Below are 18029 nucleotides of genomic sequence, written 5' to 3'. Positions count from 1 at the left end.
CGTATAAAATTTTCTTTAAATTAATGTATATTTCGTAATATGTTTGTTTACTTGCGTAGAAACCTCATATTAAACCTTGTAAACGCATTAAGTCACATCGAGTTGCTATTAACTTTTCCATTACTATATATAGCCGTTTAGAGAATAGATGTAGAGAAGTTAATGGAATTCTCACCGAACAGAATTTAAAAAAAAATGTGACCTCCTCCCCGGCGGGGAATCGAACCCCGGTCTCCCGCGTGACAGGCGGGGATACTAACCACTATACTACCGAGGACTTGTCTCCACATCTCTTTCGTGATATTTCTGCGTGACATCTCATCCATGTCTCACTCGAGCATTCATGAACAACAACATGGAAACTCATTCTTAATATAGTCTAGTCTATAATTCTAGGAATATTAGCATTTGAGGGAAAAAAAGTTCAGAGGATATATATATATATATATTGTTTTCGACAAAAAGCGTAATAACAGCTATGAAAATTTAAAAATAATCAATTTTAGGATCGCTTTAAAAGGATATAATGCGTAGGGTAGGGTATAGTAAGGTAGGGATAAGTATAAGTAAAAAAGTTTGTAAACAGAACGCTGCAGCCTAGCTGTTGCGCACCTAATCCTACATTTCCCCACTCCCTTCTCCGCGACGATGATGTTTTGCAGTGTTGCAATCTGCAAGGAGAGGAATGGTCTGAGGATTTTCTACGACATTTGAAAAAATGAAATCTTTGAGTTTTACGTCCCACGGTTATGCCGGTTAGGCTAAAGGAGACGGTGATGATGAATAATGAATGATATGGTGGAATGAAGAAAGTGGGAGGAAACGGGAGAACCCCGAGAAAACCCACGCACACGGTGTTTGTCCACCACAAAGTTCACTTGGCGGGGGCTGGGATCGAACCCGGGATCCTAAGCACCAGAGGTGAACGCTCTACCACTGAGCCACCGCGGGCCCCTCTACGACATTTGAGTGTAAATGCTGTATATTGACTGTGCCAGTTCGTACCAATGAAAAAATAATAACAAAAAGAGAAATTTTCCTTTCAGAAGGCGTGAAGGGATCGCCCCGTCGGAAAGCGTCACTGCTTACGGTGTATCCATGAGATAGTCTGCACGGGCCCGGCCCGTGAATTAATAATATGAGACCCGACCCGAGTAAGAAATATGTTTTAGCATTTAGACCCGACCCTATGTGATAATCAAATGAGCCCGAAATAAGCCCGAATTACAAAAACTTAACAATTAAGGCAAAATTGTATTTTTTATTTGCAACAATTAGATGTTTAATTTTGCAGTTTAAAAGCTTTCATGATTCAGAGACAACAAGGAAATAAAGGTTATCCTTTACATTTAGTTAACTATGAATTCTCTCTCTATATATATAAAAAAAAGTCATTATATAAATTCTCATTTAATATAAACTGACATTGTTTTGAAGAAAAAACCAAGACACGTTGTTCCCAATGCTCTTGTTCCTTTACTTCAGTGTAAGAAGCAGTATTTTCACTCAGACAAGCTAAGCATATTTATTTCTGTTATTTTCAGTTTTTGTCTCTATTACACAGCTTTTCTCTCAGTGATTTTAAGTGTGGGCGTCTTAAGTTACAAATTTAGGTGTGCGTTAAAAGTTCTCCAGAAAATATTGTTGTATTATGCCCGAAAAGGTCCCGAGAAATATGATTGTTTATTTAAAAATTTACGGCCCGGACCCGGCCCTAGGCCCGAGCTCGTGCAGACCTCTACCATGAGGTTGCTTACCTACTAAAAAAAGTAAGATTCGGACTTTAAACATTTTAGCAGGTGATATTTGTTGTAACATAAGTTTGTTGAGTTAGTATCACTGGAACTTTCAAAGCCAGACAAGTGGATGGAAGAGTAGTGGGGAGGATGGCGGAATACGAAGTGCTCCGCAGCGATCTGCGCATCTTGGTTTGAAACTTGTCGAGTTATAGGATAGAGTAGGGTCAGGTTAGCTTACGATTAGAGAAGTTTGAATCCATTTTGTTAAAATTAATAGAGTGTAAGTTCTTGTCTTTGCGTAGGGATTACAAATGGAGCGTCTCTGTACACCTGCAGTCATGTTCAAAAATACAAATGCTCATTACTTTCCCAGAATGCAACCATGCGGTAACCTTGCGCGAAGTAGTTCCTTCCGCTTGCCAAATAGTTCCATGTTTATGACCGCTTATAAAAATAATAAACACAACTTCCGCTCTCCTTACATATTATCAAGATCACAAACAAGAAAAATATCCATTTCTTCCTGGTAAATTTTCAAAATTTTGCTAGAAATGTATGACCAAGTTTGGAATTTAAGCTTAACGGAACGATATAGATGAATTTAAATCATCATCCGTAGTTTTAAGAAAATCGAAAGGATTATATTTTGTAAATATAAAAGTTGATGCTGTACATCATAGCTTCTCCAACTGTTAAGATAAAACTGGACTGATATATACGTACACTAATCGAGCGTTTCATTATCGCATTAACAAGACTGCAGTATATATGAGATTAACCAAAAATTATGACTAGCTCTTAAACTCTCTTTTTTTAATATTGTCCCAAGATCAGATATATATCAAATGATAGATCGTTCACTGGTGTAATATATGGCGGTTAAGTATTAATTCTACGAAAACTCAGGCTATTGTTTTCCTGCCATGCAGACGCCGTTCACGAATGTACAGGAATCCAAGTCGATTAAACCTTCAAGTAGATCATACACCTGTACTGGCGTCAAATACTCTGACTTATCTTGGTGTCATATTTGACTCCAAACTTACCTGGAATCCACACCTCACTAAGATCGTACTCCAAGCACGAAATCGGCTCAACCTACTCAAGCGCTTAGTCGGTACAACCTGGGGGCTAAAAGCATTAACAGTACTTAATACTTACAAGGCATTTATGCGCAGCACATTAACATATGGACACACTGCCTGGACATCCGCACCGCCAAAATTCTATCAGAAATTGGCTATCCTAGAGCGTCATGCTCTACGCCTAGCATATCGCATCAGCTTACCGCATCCGACACGGTTATTTTACGAACTGATTGATTTTCCACCTTTATTGCATCATCTCGAACAGCTTCGTACTCGGTACGTTTGCAAGCGAATTGCCCAGCAGCATCCCACGTTACTTGATATCCTACGGTACGATCGGGATCACGACGCACCTCCAACTTATGTCGATACTCCTTTTCAGCATTTCATGACCTTGTATCATTTACAAGTAGATGATGCTACATTGGATCCCGAAATCTTTCACATCTATGAACCACGTGAGCTTTCATCATTCATTTACCCATCATATGCACCATAACTACCTATTAACATGGGCTTCCTCTGTCTTCATCAGTTCCTGAATCGCCCCAGGAACAGAAGATAACCTGCATTCGTCAGTACTAACAAAACCCTGTGATGTGACGTCCAGAGCACTGCATTCTATCTTAATCTACTTCTCTGCCCACTGCATCCTGCACTACTATCATTCAGTTTTGCTTCGCCATAATTCAGCACGGCATGCTAATAAATGCATTATTTTCTACAATATATCGTGGCACAATTGGTCTCCCATCATATTATGTTTGATGCTCATTATATGTTATTTTTCACCCTTCAATCACCTCTCTGTATGTATGTGTATGTACTCAATAAATGTGTGTGTACTCAATAAATGAATAAATATTAAATATGTACAACTCTTAGACCAACCACATTAAAGTGCAATCAACTTTTCTATATATGAAGCACTTAACCGAAGAAAGGGCAAAACCCTTTAAACGGGACGACGGACGAAAAAAATGCTTGGTGTTGAATTGACACACAAGTAACACGCTCAAGTGTTAGTCATTTTGTGTTGTTTCAACACCTCATTTTTTGCTGTGAAATAATAATAATAACAAGAATACTAAGCAACTACAACAACAATAACAACAAATAATAACAAAAATAAATGAAATGAAACTTATCTACAATCCGACAACACTGTACCCTCGGGAGATACTCTCAGTATAGTGAGAGATACGACCAGTGGCGTATTTAGGATTTTATTTCGGGGGACTATGTACAACACCTGAATAAGCACTTATATTTTTCCTTTTGGGTGTCGACAAATTTTAATGAAGCTTTGCATATAACAAATTTATTTCGGGGGGCTTGAGCACGATAGCCACCCTCTATATAGGCCACTGGATACGACATTGACAAAATTGCATGGATGGGGGTTGACGACCGGGACATACCTTTGCGTTCTATTGAGTGGTGAAATCGGTAGATCTAGGTCAAGCTTCAGGACTCCGTGCAGTCACTGTAACAAGGCGATTGTAGGTTTATACCCTAAAGTTAATGAGGTATGTGTTTAACAGTAACATTGTGCAAAAATAAGAAATATATCAACCAATAGATCAGATCTAACTGAATAAACGGACATTAAGGGTAAATTGTAATTGCATGGTTTTCAAGAAAAGAAAACACTACATTCTGGAGCTAAACTGCATGTTATTCCTTGCAAAAAAAAAAAAAAAAAAAAAAAAAAAAAGTAGTAGTTCTTTTATTCTGCTGAAACATTTTTTTAAACTTATTTCTGTGTTAAAAAATACAGTTAGATAGCAGGTTTAGTCTCTTTTATCTGTTAATTTGGTATATGTCTTTCCTCTTAACTTATTTCTCTCTTAAAAGCTAATAATATTTCTATAGAATTATAGGCAGGCTATGTTAAGAGTTTCCATGTTGTCGAACTTCATGAACTACTCGAGTGAGACATAGACGATACATGTGTCAGAAACGTTACGGAAGACACTATGCAATAAGTCCTCGGTAGTATAGTGGTTAGTATCCCCGCCTGTCACGCGGGAGACCGGGGTTCGATTCCCCGCCGGGGAGGAGGTAAATTTTGAATATTTCTGTTCGGTGAAAATTCAATTAAACCATTCTATAAACGACTATACATGTAATATTATGCTTTTACAAGATGTTTAGTGAGTTTTCCACATAAGTAAACATAAACATACAATGAAATATACATCAATTTAAAGAAAATTTTAAACGTACTACTAACAGTGACTTAATATACTTGTATATTAAACAATGACGTGTACTGCCTCTATTCCGAAACATAGCCTGATTTATTACGAGGCACGTGGGAGACCCGGGCTCGATTCCCGGCGGGAGCTCATGTGGTTCGGATTCCACGTTAATCAGTAGGTCCACGTCTCATATAGCCTCGCTGCTGAAAGGGACGCTAAACTGAAATCACTCATTTATTACGAGGCATATGCATAATTCAAAAATAGCAAAGTTCTCTAGGACACTATTGACGGCCTTGCGTAAATACATGTATACAAGCTGTCATCAACAAATACGGTGATTTATTTATTTATTTATTTATTAGCAGAAACTGCTCATGCTACAACCAGTTGTTCTTTCAGAAAATATATTCCGGGGGCACAGCTGGTACTATTTTATTTATTGTTATATTATAGACGTATTATTTTGGTCTCGTCCGGGGGAGCACTCTTAGAGATCCGGGGGGCAGTGCCACCAAAAAACACGTCTGGAAGAAACACTAGCTACAACCCTTTGATCTAAATTTTCCGATAGCCTGATCCGTTGAGACAGGCAGCGTCAAGTTGGAACACTTTCTGACTTGTCCGTCAGCGTCCAGAGCCGCTAGAGTGCGGTTGTGTTTACTATACCGTATCTATCGCACATCATGGATTTCGAACAATGCGTGAATATTAAGTTCTGTTTCAAGTTCAAAAAAAAAAAAAAAGTGCCAAAAGAATTCACGAAATGTTGAAATTGGTGTATGGCGATAATGCTGTAGCTCTGAAGACTGTTTACAAGTGGTATGAACAATTTTAAAGCGGAAATGAATCAGTACAAGATGAGCGACGTTCGGAACGTCCATTAATCTCAAAAACAGAAGAAAACGTGTGGCAAAAATTATTGATTCAAACAGGCGAATAACTATTTGAGATCTTACCGAAGAACTTAGCATCTCGTACGGGCCGGTGCAAAGCATTTTAACTGATACTTTGCAAATGAGACGAGTGAATGCAAAATTTGTTCCCACATCTCGCTTTTGATTCACGAATTTTTGGCCGGAAACTGTTCCTATATGCCCACATCCGCCTTACCCACCAGATATAGCACCATGCGATTTCTGGCCCTTCCTAACAATTAAAATTATGCTTAAAGAAAAACGTTCCTGACATTGAACCTTCAAAGTACTGTCATTCCTGACATTGAAAAGGCCACGACAGAGCAATTGAACGCCCTTCCAAAAGAAGTCTTCCAAAAATGCTTCCAGTTATGGATTCAACGTTGAAATTGGTGCTCTCAACGGTTGAAGACCGACCCGACCCGACCCGAGTGACCCGACCCGTGATCCGGTCCGATTGACCTGACCGACAACCCGACCCGAGATGACCCGACTGACCCGACCCGAGTTGACCCGACCCGATCCGACTCGAGCTGACCCGACTGACCCAACCCGAGTTGACTCGACCCGACCCGTTTGAGAGCACTAGTTGGAATAAGTTCATTGCTAGCCAAGGACAGTACTTTGAAGGAGATTGAATCAAATTCCATGCAAGCTTATTACTTTGTTACTAAGAAAATTATTCACCGTATATTCTTATCATACCTCCTATAGTGCTCTGTATAGTAAAAATTTATGATTGCTAATTTGAACAATAAAATTACACGACAGATCAAATGCAAATCCAAATATTGTCGCAGTTATTCGAGCCAGGAAAGGAACAGATAATTAACAAGTAACAGTGTTACGTGTACACCACGTAAAGAAGTTTGGTTTGTGCTGCGTAATATTTTCTCAGGTAATAATATCACCTTCATGAACGAATTCCATTCTATCGTTTTACCCCGTACATTATGCACAAAATTGATGCTGATAAATCAAGTAATTCTTAAGATCTTTTTGTCTCTTGTATGGACGGACAAAGTAAATGTAAAGTACGGAACGAAAATAAAGGATCAACATTGTCACTCGCTTTAATGACGTTTTTGATTGTTTGCTTTCTCCCGTACTTTCTAAAGGAGTATAATAAAATTATTATCTGGAAAAAACATTTCGAGCGCCTGCTGCTTATACAACCCAAAATCATAGAAATTTGGCTGGTTGCAGATGACTAGGTGTCTTGTAGACTTCATATCCAGTAGTTCGAGTTTTTTTGTAAAAAAAAAAAAAAAAAAAGACCAATATATTGCAATCAAAAATTTTCATGTAGGCCTTATATCTGATGAACTACACCCAAACCCAAACTATCACTTAACTCAGTATGATGTGCTTATTCCATAGCAAGTGCGAAAACTCAATTTAGGGAGTTTTGTGGTCCCTGATTCAAAAATTAATTATTGGCGAAGATTGCAACCTTTTGATCAGTGGCGGCGCTACAGGGGGGCGAGAAGGGGCTACAGCCACCTTAATATTTTTCGCCCCCTTCTCCTTTGCTCTCCCCATTTTTCTATGTACTCCCGGTGAACTCATGATCACGAACTACTGCTGTAGGATTTGCCACTGAAATTTATATGACATTGAAATCTTTGTTGTTCTTTGACATGTTTACAGATATAGAAGCTACCTTTGTTCATTAACGCATTCTTTATTGCAGGTTATGATTCATAATTAACCAAGCTTTCCATGTTTTACGCGGAACAATTTCCAATCTCTTCCATATATTGATAAATATTGTTAAACTGCAGCCACATGTGTGTTATAAAGTTAAATAACGTAAACACAACACCATTTGTCTATACTTCTTTCAATTCTTGTTGTAACACCTGTGTTGTAACTTGTGTTCCTGTGTTGTGCTTACATTAAAAGACTGTCCAGAAACGTGCCGATGTCCATTTGTTACCCACAACCATAAAGTTGTGCAGTCAGAAATAAAGTGAATTGAAAAAAGCTCAGAATTAAATAATAATAATAATAATAATAATAATAATACTAATAATAATAATAATAATAAAAGTGTGGTTACCTCGCCCAGTGGCGGCGATTGGACGTTAAAAGTGGGGGGGCAAGTTCCTGTACTTTTCTTAACTCTACGGGAAGACAAATAACCAATACGTATTCACGCAGTGACAAATATTACTTGTATTTTATGAACCAGTAATACATACAAAAACTTTAAATTTCCAAATGAAATTATATACATTACGGAGTCACTTCAAAAAAGTGGGGGGGGGGCAACTGCCCCCTCTTGCCCCACCGAATCGCCGCCCCTGACCTCGCCTCCCCAAAATTTTTCTTGCCTCCCTTCTTGGTCCACTTCTATTACGAGCCTAGTGCCGCCACTGCTTTTGATGCATTTTTTTGGATCATTTCTAAAATTCTTGTTCTCGTAATGAGAGGGACGCGAGTGTTGTTTTTCATAATACAATTTAAAATATTGATTAAAGGCTAAAATGTAAACAATAAAACCGTAAGAAACTTTTAAAACCCAATGCTTTTATAAAATGCTCTAAAATGATGTTTTTAGGGAGGGGAGTTAATATGAAGAAACGTGACTAAGAGTTCAAAATATTGAGCGCGAGCGATCCGCTTTCTTAATAATCGTAGCAACTATAGCCTTAGGTACAGCGTCCAATTCTTTTAATTTCATATCCAATCCTTCATTTTACACCATCAAAAACAATATTTTCTCCTTTCAAAACTTTCGTTAATAAGCACTAACACTGAATTACCTCACAAATATATATATATTACTTTTAGCTAAATCTCCCTTCCCTGTACAGCAAAATACTAGATTCATCCAGTTCAAGTAGTATTGCCCCGAGACGAGAAATATATTTTTGAAATTCGAGACGAAACAAGACAAGAAGTTTCTCGAATCTCTATGGGCAACACTTAGTTCACCCAAGCCTTAGATCTTAAACGCTGTTTCAGTGTTACGTGGTTCAAAGCATAAAAGCTATAAACCAATAACGTGATTGTACGAACCCAATGAAGACAACTTATCACCATTTATAGATAGATACGCAAGTCGTTACAGAATGTACCCCCCAACAAGAACTATGGTTTAAATGTTGTTACGAGTATATAACACTTTTTGTAGACCTCTCGTAACGTGGAACAATTCTGATAATTTTTAGATGAAAATAAGAGAAAAATCATGGTATAACGTTTTAAACATAGATTTATAAAATGAGACGAGGAGGTTTTCGAGAGAATTCGAGAAAAGCTTTTTCAAGAATTGAGTCGAGACGAAGCAAGAATTCCTTATTTATCGTCTCGTATCATGTTGTGAGCAACACTAATTTCGAGAAAATTGTTATCAAACCAAATTAAAGAAAACATTAATATTTAGGTTTCGTTCATATTATTACATGCTTACTTTTTTATTACTGTATTAAGCTAGCGTAGATTGAAGAGTATGCAATCAGCAACACCGTAGAGTAATGTGGATTGCTCAACTTGAAGGGATTCTGTGATATTCTATATTGTTTGAGCCTCCGGAATTTGTGATGCCTCCATTTAGGGATAGGCACGAGCGAATTCGAGCAAGTTTTCTTTGAAGCTCGACTCGAAAAACTTCCTCCAACTCGACTCGAATTCGGGTCGAGTATCGAGTCCAGTCGAGCCGAAACGAGCCAAATCCTGTATGTAGTTTCAAGTACTCTCGTCAAGTACCTTACACAGACAATATAATTATTATCAATACATTATTATTATTATTATTATTATTATTATTATTATTATTATTATTATTATTATTATTATTATTATTATTATTATTATTATTATTATTATTACAGTAAACCCTCGTTAACACGAATTCGAAGGGACTGAAAAATCAGGAGTTCGTGTTAAAAGAATTCGTGTTAACCGGGGACCCAAATTTTATTATTCGAATACATTTTCTCCATACATGCGCACTACAGTATACAGACTATACATACCACTACAGTATATTATGTATGTCATAGAAAACACTAGCGATGGTATCGAGACGAGAATGTGTAGTCTCGGTCTCGTCTCGGTTCCAAATTCGAGACGAGACCAAGACTATTCTCTGTCTTGATACCATCCACAGAATTGTATCGAGACGAGACAGAGTTTCAGTCTCGTCTCGATTTCGAAAAGCCGACTCGGTCTCAAATTCGAGTTAAGATCGAGATCGAGACTAGTTTCGGTCTCGGTGCAGAAAATCCAGGTCAAGTTATAAAATTGATAACTCCGCTAGCAGGGTGAGTACCGCTAGTAACGGAAAGGTATTTATGATTGCTGTCACCAGTTTGGAGTTAGAGAGGAGAGAAGATGTTTTGTCTCGAGCTGTCGTCAGCTCGTCTGCCAAGCACCTGCATGTTCAGCGCTTGATGGAGGACAGAATCAACACCTCATAAGAGAGGAAAGATACCAGTTTCTGACTTTTCTCTTATTTACAAGGCAATTTTCGTCTGTATAAATACTGTATGACAAAAACTGATCTGGAGTGAAATCTGAAATTAAAAAAATGATCTGAAAAAAAAAACAAAAAAACAAAGGATTGAAAGTTCGTGTTAAATGAAAACCTTTACTGACTCAAGGGACTAAAAATTAGTTCGTAATTCGTGCTAACCGAAATTCGTGTTAACCGATAAAACTTCCTATAAGATAACGTACAGCGATGCCGGGACCGAAATTTTGTTCGTCCTAACCGAGTGTTCGGCTTAAGCGAGTTCGTGTTAACGAGGTTATACTGTATTATTATAACACTGTGTATAAATGTGAAAAATAGGCGGTTTGTATTTGAATACTAAAAACTAGTTGACTGCCGACCTCGGTCTTCGGAGGCAAGGACATCGTTCACGAGATTCGGGGTTTGAGTTCCGGAGAAGGAAGCATTCGGGCTGGAGCCAAAGTTGTTAAAAGTTATAGGGCGCAGGCCAAACACGTTAAAAACTGCTCTGCCCGGGTTTAGGGTTGTCAGTGATTCGATTAGCTCGGCCACAGCTTATTCACTATAGGGCCGAACTGAGAAGTGAGCCGAAACAGCCCACCCAACCAAGCCAGCTCGAGCCGATGGCTCGTTATCGAGACGACACGAGAGCAACACTAAAAGTATTCCATATTACTGCTCACATTTCTGATGGATTTAGCTTTCTAGTCTAATCAGGCCATAATTTCAAAACGAGATGTACGAGTGAGTAATTTATCAAACTCGACTTCAAAAACAGTGACTCGACTCGGAATTCGACTCAAGACTCGAATCTAGTTTTAGCTCGACTCGTACCCATCCCTGCCTCCATTACCCCTTCGCGTCGACAAACGACATCGACAAACGGCAACTGGTAAATACCTATTTGTGTACATAATTTTGTGGCTTTCTGTGGTAAAGTCTAATGACAGACAGACAAACACATACGCGTTCTTTTATATACCTATTAATGGGGGATAAGGATTGGTCCTTTGTCTCAAATCTAAGCGTAATGAGGTCTGTGATCGTCCTGTGGTTTCACACAAAAGTTTAATTGAAATCGGCGCAGCAAGCTGATCTTGTAATTAAACAAACCCATATTATTTATAATATAAATATATAGAAAGTAATTTAGTTTACACCGAGCAGGAAAAAAAATTGAAGCCCTCCCCGGCGGGGAATCGAACCCCGGTCTCCCGCGTGACAGGCGGGGATACTAACCACTATACTACCGAGGATTTGATGTAAGACGTATTCCGTAACCTATCTACGGCGCGCTGAAATATACACTACTCAAGCATTTCATTTTGGCCCTACAAGAAGACCGTATACATTCCAAGGATGTTATAAGGGTCAATGTTCCGTTAAGGGGGTCCAGTGCCTTTGACACCACTTCTTTCTATTGATTTTCGTTTGATTACATAATATAACGTTATATTAGGTTAGGTCAGGTTAGGTTAGCTTAGTTTAGCTTAAGGGGGTCCAGTGTACTTTTGGACCCCCTTAACGGAACATAGACCTAAAAACATAGACCTAAAAACATAGACGGACATAGACCATTCTTGATACATAGGTATTCTGCCATTATTGGCAGTTCACTTGCCGCAACTGAGAAGCTTCCATGCTCCACGTCTTCGGCTAATCATCGCAAATTCGCAACCGTCACTTTGTCCATAATTTGAATATTTCAATTCTACTTTCATTATATTAATATTAAACCTAACTCAAGTATTGTAGATACATTTTTTAAAAAAATTCTCTCGCATTCAGGAATACAGTTGGATGTGGCACAATCTAAGAGGGTAATATTTTGTAGTTTCTGAAGATTGTGGATCATTGGTTCATTTCTTATAAATAAGTAAATCTATATACTTTTCTTAGTCTGATGCAATTTGCCCTGGTTTCTCATAATACACTATTTTTGTAACTAAGCAATACGAGGTGTGACTCAGAAAAGATTAGATTGAAGTAATAACTCACAAGGGAGCATTCCGGTTTGGTGAATTCAATTGCTGAAAATGGTTGCTAAAGATATACCACATTGACTTGACACCTAGTCTTTCATTCCAGGCGCTGCTATCTGCTGAAGGAATTCCACTCCCTTTCGCCAAAGCTCTTTCGCTTAGCAACAGCTGAAGCCTTATTGGCTCAACGCGTTGGTGTGTCGAGGGTGTGAGTTTTAGTTCGCATTTTTGCCACGGCTCAAGACATTTTGGCAACACTATAGCACTGGATTCAGCACCAACAGAAACAGGGAAAAAGAGGGCGTTTAGTGGCAGACCGTATACAGGGTGGGAGATAAATGAGGGCAAAATGCGAAGATAGAACATAGAAAATGCCTAGAAATGGCATGTTAATTTTGAAACGAGTAGAGGAATTGAAGTCAAATGTTGGATATGAAGAATGCATGTAGAGAGCTCCACTGAATAGGCGTAATATGAAGTGTTTTAATTGCCAATTGTATGTAACTGATTTTGAGAAGAGTCACCAGTGTTATAACTGGCACTTTTGTTCGAGGGGGTCATTAATATAGCACAACCCTGAATGGGACATGTGTCTTTGTGCAAGATACCATGGCAGCATTTATCCAGTGGAACTACTTCTCATTCCGTTACATGTTGCAAATATTCTTCTTGACGTTCCAGGATTCGATTCTATCTCTGTCTACCCCTCATGCACATAACATGCTCATGGACCGTACTACAGGGTCTCTAGTTTCTCATTCACGTCACCTTTACGACAATATTGATACATTGTCATAGCGTGGAACATCTCCTGTTATAGAGGTCTCAAATTGTATTGACCACAATTGATTTCAATAGACGGTGTGCGTCAAGAGCCATATGTCACATAACTTCTTCCCGTATATTCTTCTTTCGTTAGTCCAACATGGCGGCTTTTCAGATGTTTCGCATGATTCACATTACGCGTATTCAGTGGAACTTTACATGCATTCCTCATATCCAACATTTGACTTCAATCCCTCTACTCGTTTCAAACTTAATATGGCATTTCTAGACATTTTCTACGTTCTATCTTCGCACTTTGCCCTCATTTATCTCCCACCCTGTAGACTGTTTGCCACTCTTTTTCTCTGTTTCTTTTGGTACTGAATCCAGTGCTAGCAATCATTTTCAGTAATTGAATTCACCAAATCGGAATGATCCTTGTCAGAACACATTCATTATTAGTTCCTGTCGGTAGTGTCATCTTCAAGCTAATCCCCCTTTGTTTCAACACACTTCATTCACCGTTACCACTGTTTGTAACACTGTAAGAGCCTTTAGTACCTTTTCCATTTTCTTTTTAACCTTATTAAAGGAGTAAAATGTGTTCCCTTTAGTTGAGATTTTATTTTCGGGAACAAAAAAAGTCACAAGGTGTCAAATCAGGCGAGTACAGCGGATGTCTTAACACTGCAATGTTCTTTCTTGCTAAGCATTGCTGTACGAATGATGCGTTGTAGGCGGGTATAAGATCTATCACAACTGGGACATACTCCTAACAGTGACACTCATACTTCTAATACTGACACATATATTTTTAACAGTGACACCCATACTTCAAACAGTGGCACTCCTATTTCTAACAGTAACACATATATTCCAAACAGTGACATATATACTCCTAACAGTAACACGACGCTATTAACAGTGACACAATACTCCTATCAGTTACACAGTTAGACCTGACAGTAACATTTATACTCTTAATAGTGACACAGTTACTAATGACAATGACACATATACTCCTAACAGTGACACAGTTACTCCTTACAGTGACACAATATTCCTACAATGCCACAGTTTTTTAACAGTGACACAGTTAGAGCTAACAGTGATACTTATACTCTTAACACTGACTCAATACTCCTAACAGTGATACAGTTACTCCTACCAGTGACACATATTTCCTAACAGTGACACACAGTGACACAATACTCCTAATAATGACATACATCTCCCAACAGTAACTTAACCCTTTGGCACGTATAGTATGCCATGAGCACATATCATCAATTAATCCCCTGAAAACTATAAACTTACTTCAAAGTGATATTTTTTTTTTTTTTTTCATGTCCAGAGGGTACAAGGCTGTAATGAAATGAATTTTCCGTGCTTTGTGTTCGAAGATATAGGGTGGTTACGTCACTTCAAGTTTAACCTTGAAACTTGTCGACACTTATTGTTGGAGAATAGCAACCTTCTTCACTTAGAAACTGTGAAAGAAAAAAAAAAAGTTTATAAGTATTAGGCTCGCATATACTTAGAAATAAACCACGTGTTTCACCCCCTTTCCTACCAATAGTTGAGGCTGTTCTAGAGAGCATCAAATTGTCAAAAATAAATTTTTAGAGGGGAAATTTCCGTATTTAAACCCAATTTCCCTTTTTTTCGAACATTATGAACACACGTACGTGGTATCATTTGAAAGTTTATTTCATTCTAAAGAGAATGACGTATGAACTGTGATACTGTGATGAAAAGTACCGTACTGAAGCAATGTCTACTTACTTAAATGCAAATCAACATTTTCCTCATAAATGCAAGGGTCTGAAAGGATTAATATGCTTGTAAATATTCAACATTGACATGTATTGCGTCCATTTCGAAAAATAGCCTGATTTACTACGAGGTTGCACAGGTCAAAAATGACCTGTTTTGTATCACTGTTATTCTTCGGTTAATATATATACATATAATGGTTGTATAGCAAAATGGATCATTATTCATATGAGCAATAAAATTACACCTTAAATTCCATGATACAACAAATCAAATACAAATCTAAACCTTGCTGCAATTATTCGAGCGATACAGGAGAGTCAATTAAAAAATCATCTTATGACTTCTGTCGGAAAGAAATGGCTAAATACAGATTAGAGGTTTCAGTTCAATAGACTAATTTTAAAAGGTAGAAGAGACAGAGAGAGAGATTCCTTTTAATGGAATTTACTGTGATTGTATAGACCATGTTACTACAAAGTTAAATATCCGTAAATGAGCAAATGAGCACTTAATTAAGAATAATTGCCGATCATTCATAACACCTTCAAACGCGAGAAGAGAGAGAAAAGGATGGAGGAAGCTGTTACGGATAAGCCCGAATTCATAGACAGAGAAGGGGGGGAAACCAAGGGACCCCTGTCTTTAATGCTCTCCCAATAAAAGCAGGTTGTTTGCCTCTCCTATGGGGTTGCATTATACGACATCCACCAACCAAGTTGAGTGTTCCTGAGAGGAATTTAAACCTCCTCTGTTGGCAAATACCTAACAAATCCCATTATGATTATGTCCTGTTTTCTCAACTACGGAAACAGGTCTAAAACGGACTTCGGGTGAAAATAAACACTAAACCGACTGTTCATAGAGACAAAAAAAGAAAGAAAACTATACATTCCACCTTTTTTCTTTCTTTTTGTTGAATGTGAAAGGAAGAGAGAGAGCGAATCTTTTACGAAGTTGGCGGGGAAGCTGTTAATTGTTTTCACTACGAAGCAAATTAATTAATTAAGTCTCTTCTTCTGCTCAAAAGATCGTGGCCATACTCAACTCACAGATTAGTGGAGGATCTAATTGTAACAAAGTAGCTGCATCAAATAAAGAGCCAAAGCAGCCAGGCACGTGCCACTGCACTTTCTTAAAAAATGTTATTAGGTATATTGATTGTGTATATTGATCACAACTACTTATAACGTTGCTTTTTCTCTTTCCTGTGACTCTTTTGACCAATTCTCATCACCAAGCTTTGTACTGTAATGTCCTACTTAGGTAGAGCAATTATACTTTGGAAACTTTTTTTTTTCATTACCAACTTTATTACAAAATTCTCGACGGTATGATACAAAATAGAAAGTTCTCTAATGTTTCGGTTAAATAGGCGTCCCTAAACCTGATGGCCTCGGGAACGATTCTTCACAAAGCAAGCTAAGTGAAGAGGGGTAGGGTTCTCAATGCTCCACTGCGAGCAGAGAGGGGGTTAGAGTATCATAAGCTGGGCGCTAACTTTTGTGTAGACTCCGCAAAGAGGAACCCTATTTTTTTTTCTAAATGGTCATCACACCGGGCGCCAAGATTTATATAAACAGCATTAATGAATGGGGTCATTAATCAAGCTAATAAGGACGAGAGTGTAATGAAAAGAAAATTAAGGGAGTGCACGACAGATTATCAAATAAACAATTTTTCGTATTCCCGTTTCATTATACAGGGTGTCCAATATACAATGCAACCCGGAGTTTGGGATAGTAGAACTTTTGAACCTGAAGCGATACACAAATAATGGTAATACCAAAATTAAGCCTTGTTCATGCATATATTTTAAAAGTAAGAAGCAACGATTGGTTACACTGTTGACAGTTGTAACCGTTTTTTTTTTTTTTTTTTTTTTTTTTACAAAACACGTAAATTGATTCATAACTTATACGTATGGATGTTTTGTCGTTAATTTTCAGTTTGTTTACTTAGAGTAGCTTGGAAACTATGGAGCAGAAAAAAGAATTTTTAATTTCCACTTATAACGACTCTATAGAAAAGCGTCGTCAACCTGGTTCGTCTTGTAAAATATCAGTTACGAAGCGATAATTACTTTTCTTTATGCAAAAATCAACTCAGATATTCAAAGATTATTAGTCTCACCTTTATTGCTTGATATGTCTTAAATATTCTTTTTAAGACCGTAAAATACATAAATTCACTTGACTAGGTCAACACATAACATGTACATAGCCACAACTATCCCATAATAATCTCTTACATATTTTAAAAACATTCTTCTTTTCTGTTAATTTAAAATGAACATTCTACTAAGTATATTACATATTTATGAACACTTTTTGCCCAAGGTACAGGTTAATATTATACAAACTAAAGTATTTCGTTATAGAAAATGTCGCCCGAAAAAGGGACTGAATATAAAAGTCATGAGTGGGCTTGGCTTTTATATTCAAGAACCACTGGTCTGATTAGATTAATGTTCGTACATTACATATGTTCTTTATATTTTGATCACACCTCGTATATATCTTCATTACTTTTTGGTTAACCCTCATATATATATAAAATATTAGTTATTATCATTCACATAAATACATTCACAATAAATCTTTGATTTCATTAATATTTATCTTTTATCACATTCTTATTTATTCTTTATTATTAAAAACATCGTCGCTTATAAATATAATTAATGAGGGTGAAACACAAATTATGAAGATTAATAGTTTCGATCATCATTACAAACGATGATGTGACAAATAATATTTGTTTTTTTTTCGGGCGCATTGTATAACAAATTAGTTAGATGTTGCAATTGTAATGTATACATAGTAGCACTAAGATGTCCAAAATAAAGAAGAATTTCACTCAAGGTAGTCATTGAATAATTGATTTTATAGAATGGATCTTATTCTTAACATAATCTTTGATAATTAAACACAAATCAATCTGATATAAAATAATTTTTGCCTTTAACTAATTATAAATTGAATTATGATTCTTCACATTAATAAGAAAGAATAAAAATTAAACATAACCTACGTTTGAATAATCAAATGGAAGTAAATAAATTTATTTTACAGAAACAAAAGACACCTTTTTGTT

General features: G+C 37.2%; 3 non-coding genes across 3 annotated transcripts; 1 reads left to right on the top strand and 2 right to left on the bottom strand.

The window, feature by feature from the left end:
- Positions 1-205: 205 nt before the first annotated feature.
- Positions 206-277, bottom strand: TRNAD-GUC (transfer RNA aspartic acid (anticodon GUC)). The gene has a single exon. It is a non-coding gene; the product is annotated as a tRNA-Asp (tRNA).
- Positions 278-4816: 4539 nt separating this feature from the next.
- On the top strand, positions 4817-4888 carry TRNAD-GUC (transfer RNA aspartic acid (anticodon GUC)). The gene has a single exon. It is a non-coding gene; the product is annotated as a tRNA-Asp (tRNA).
- Positions 4889-11594: 6706 nt separating this feature from the next.
- TRNAD-GUC (transfer RNA aspartic acid (anticodon GUC)) lies at positions 11595-11666 on the bottom strand. Its single transcript has one exon. It is a non-coding gene; the product is annotated as a tRNA-Asp (tRNA).
- Positions 11667-18029: the final 6363 nt, after the last annotated feature.

Source organism: Thermobia domestica, chromosome 11, assembly GCF_964235325.1.
Source record: "Thermobia domestica chromosome 11, izTheDome1.hap1.1, whole genome shotgun sequence".
Classification (NCBI taxonomy): Eukaryota; Metazoa; Arthropoda; class Insecta; order Zygentoma; family Lepismatidae; genus Thermobia; species Thermobia domestica.
This window is presented reverse-complemented; position numbering and strand designations above follow the sequence as displayed.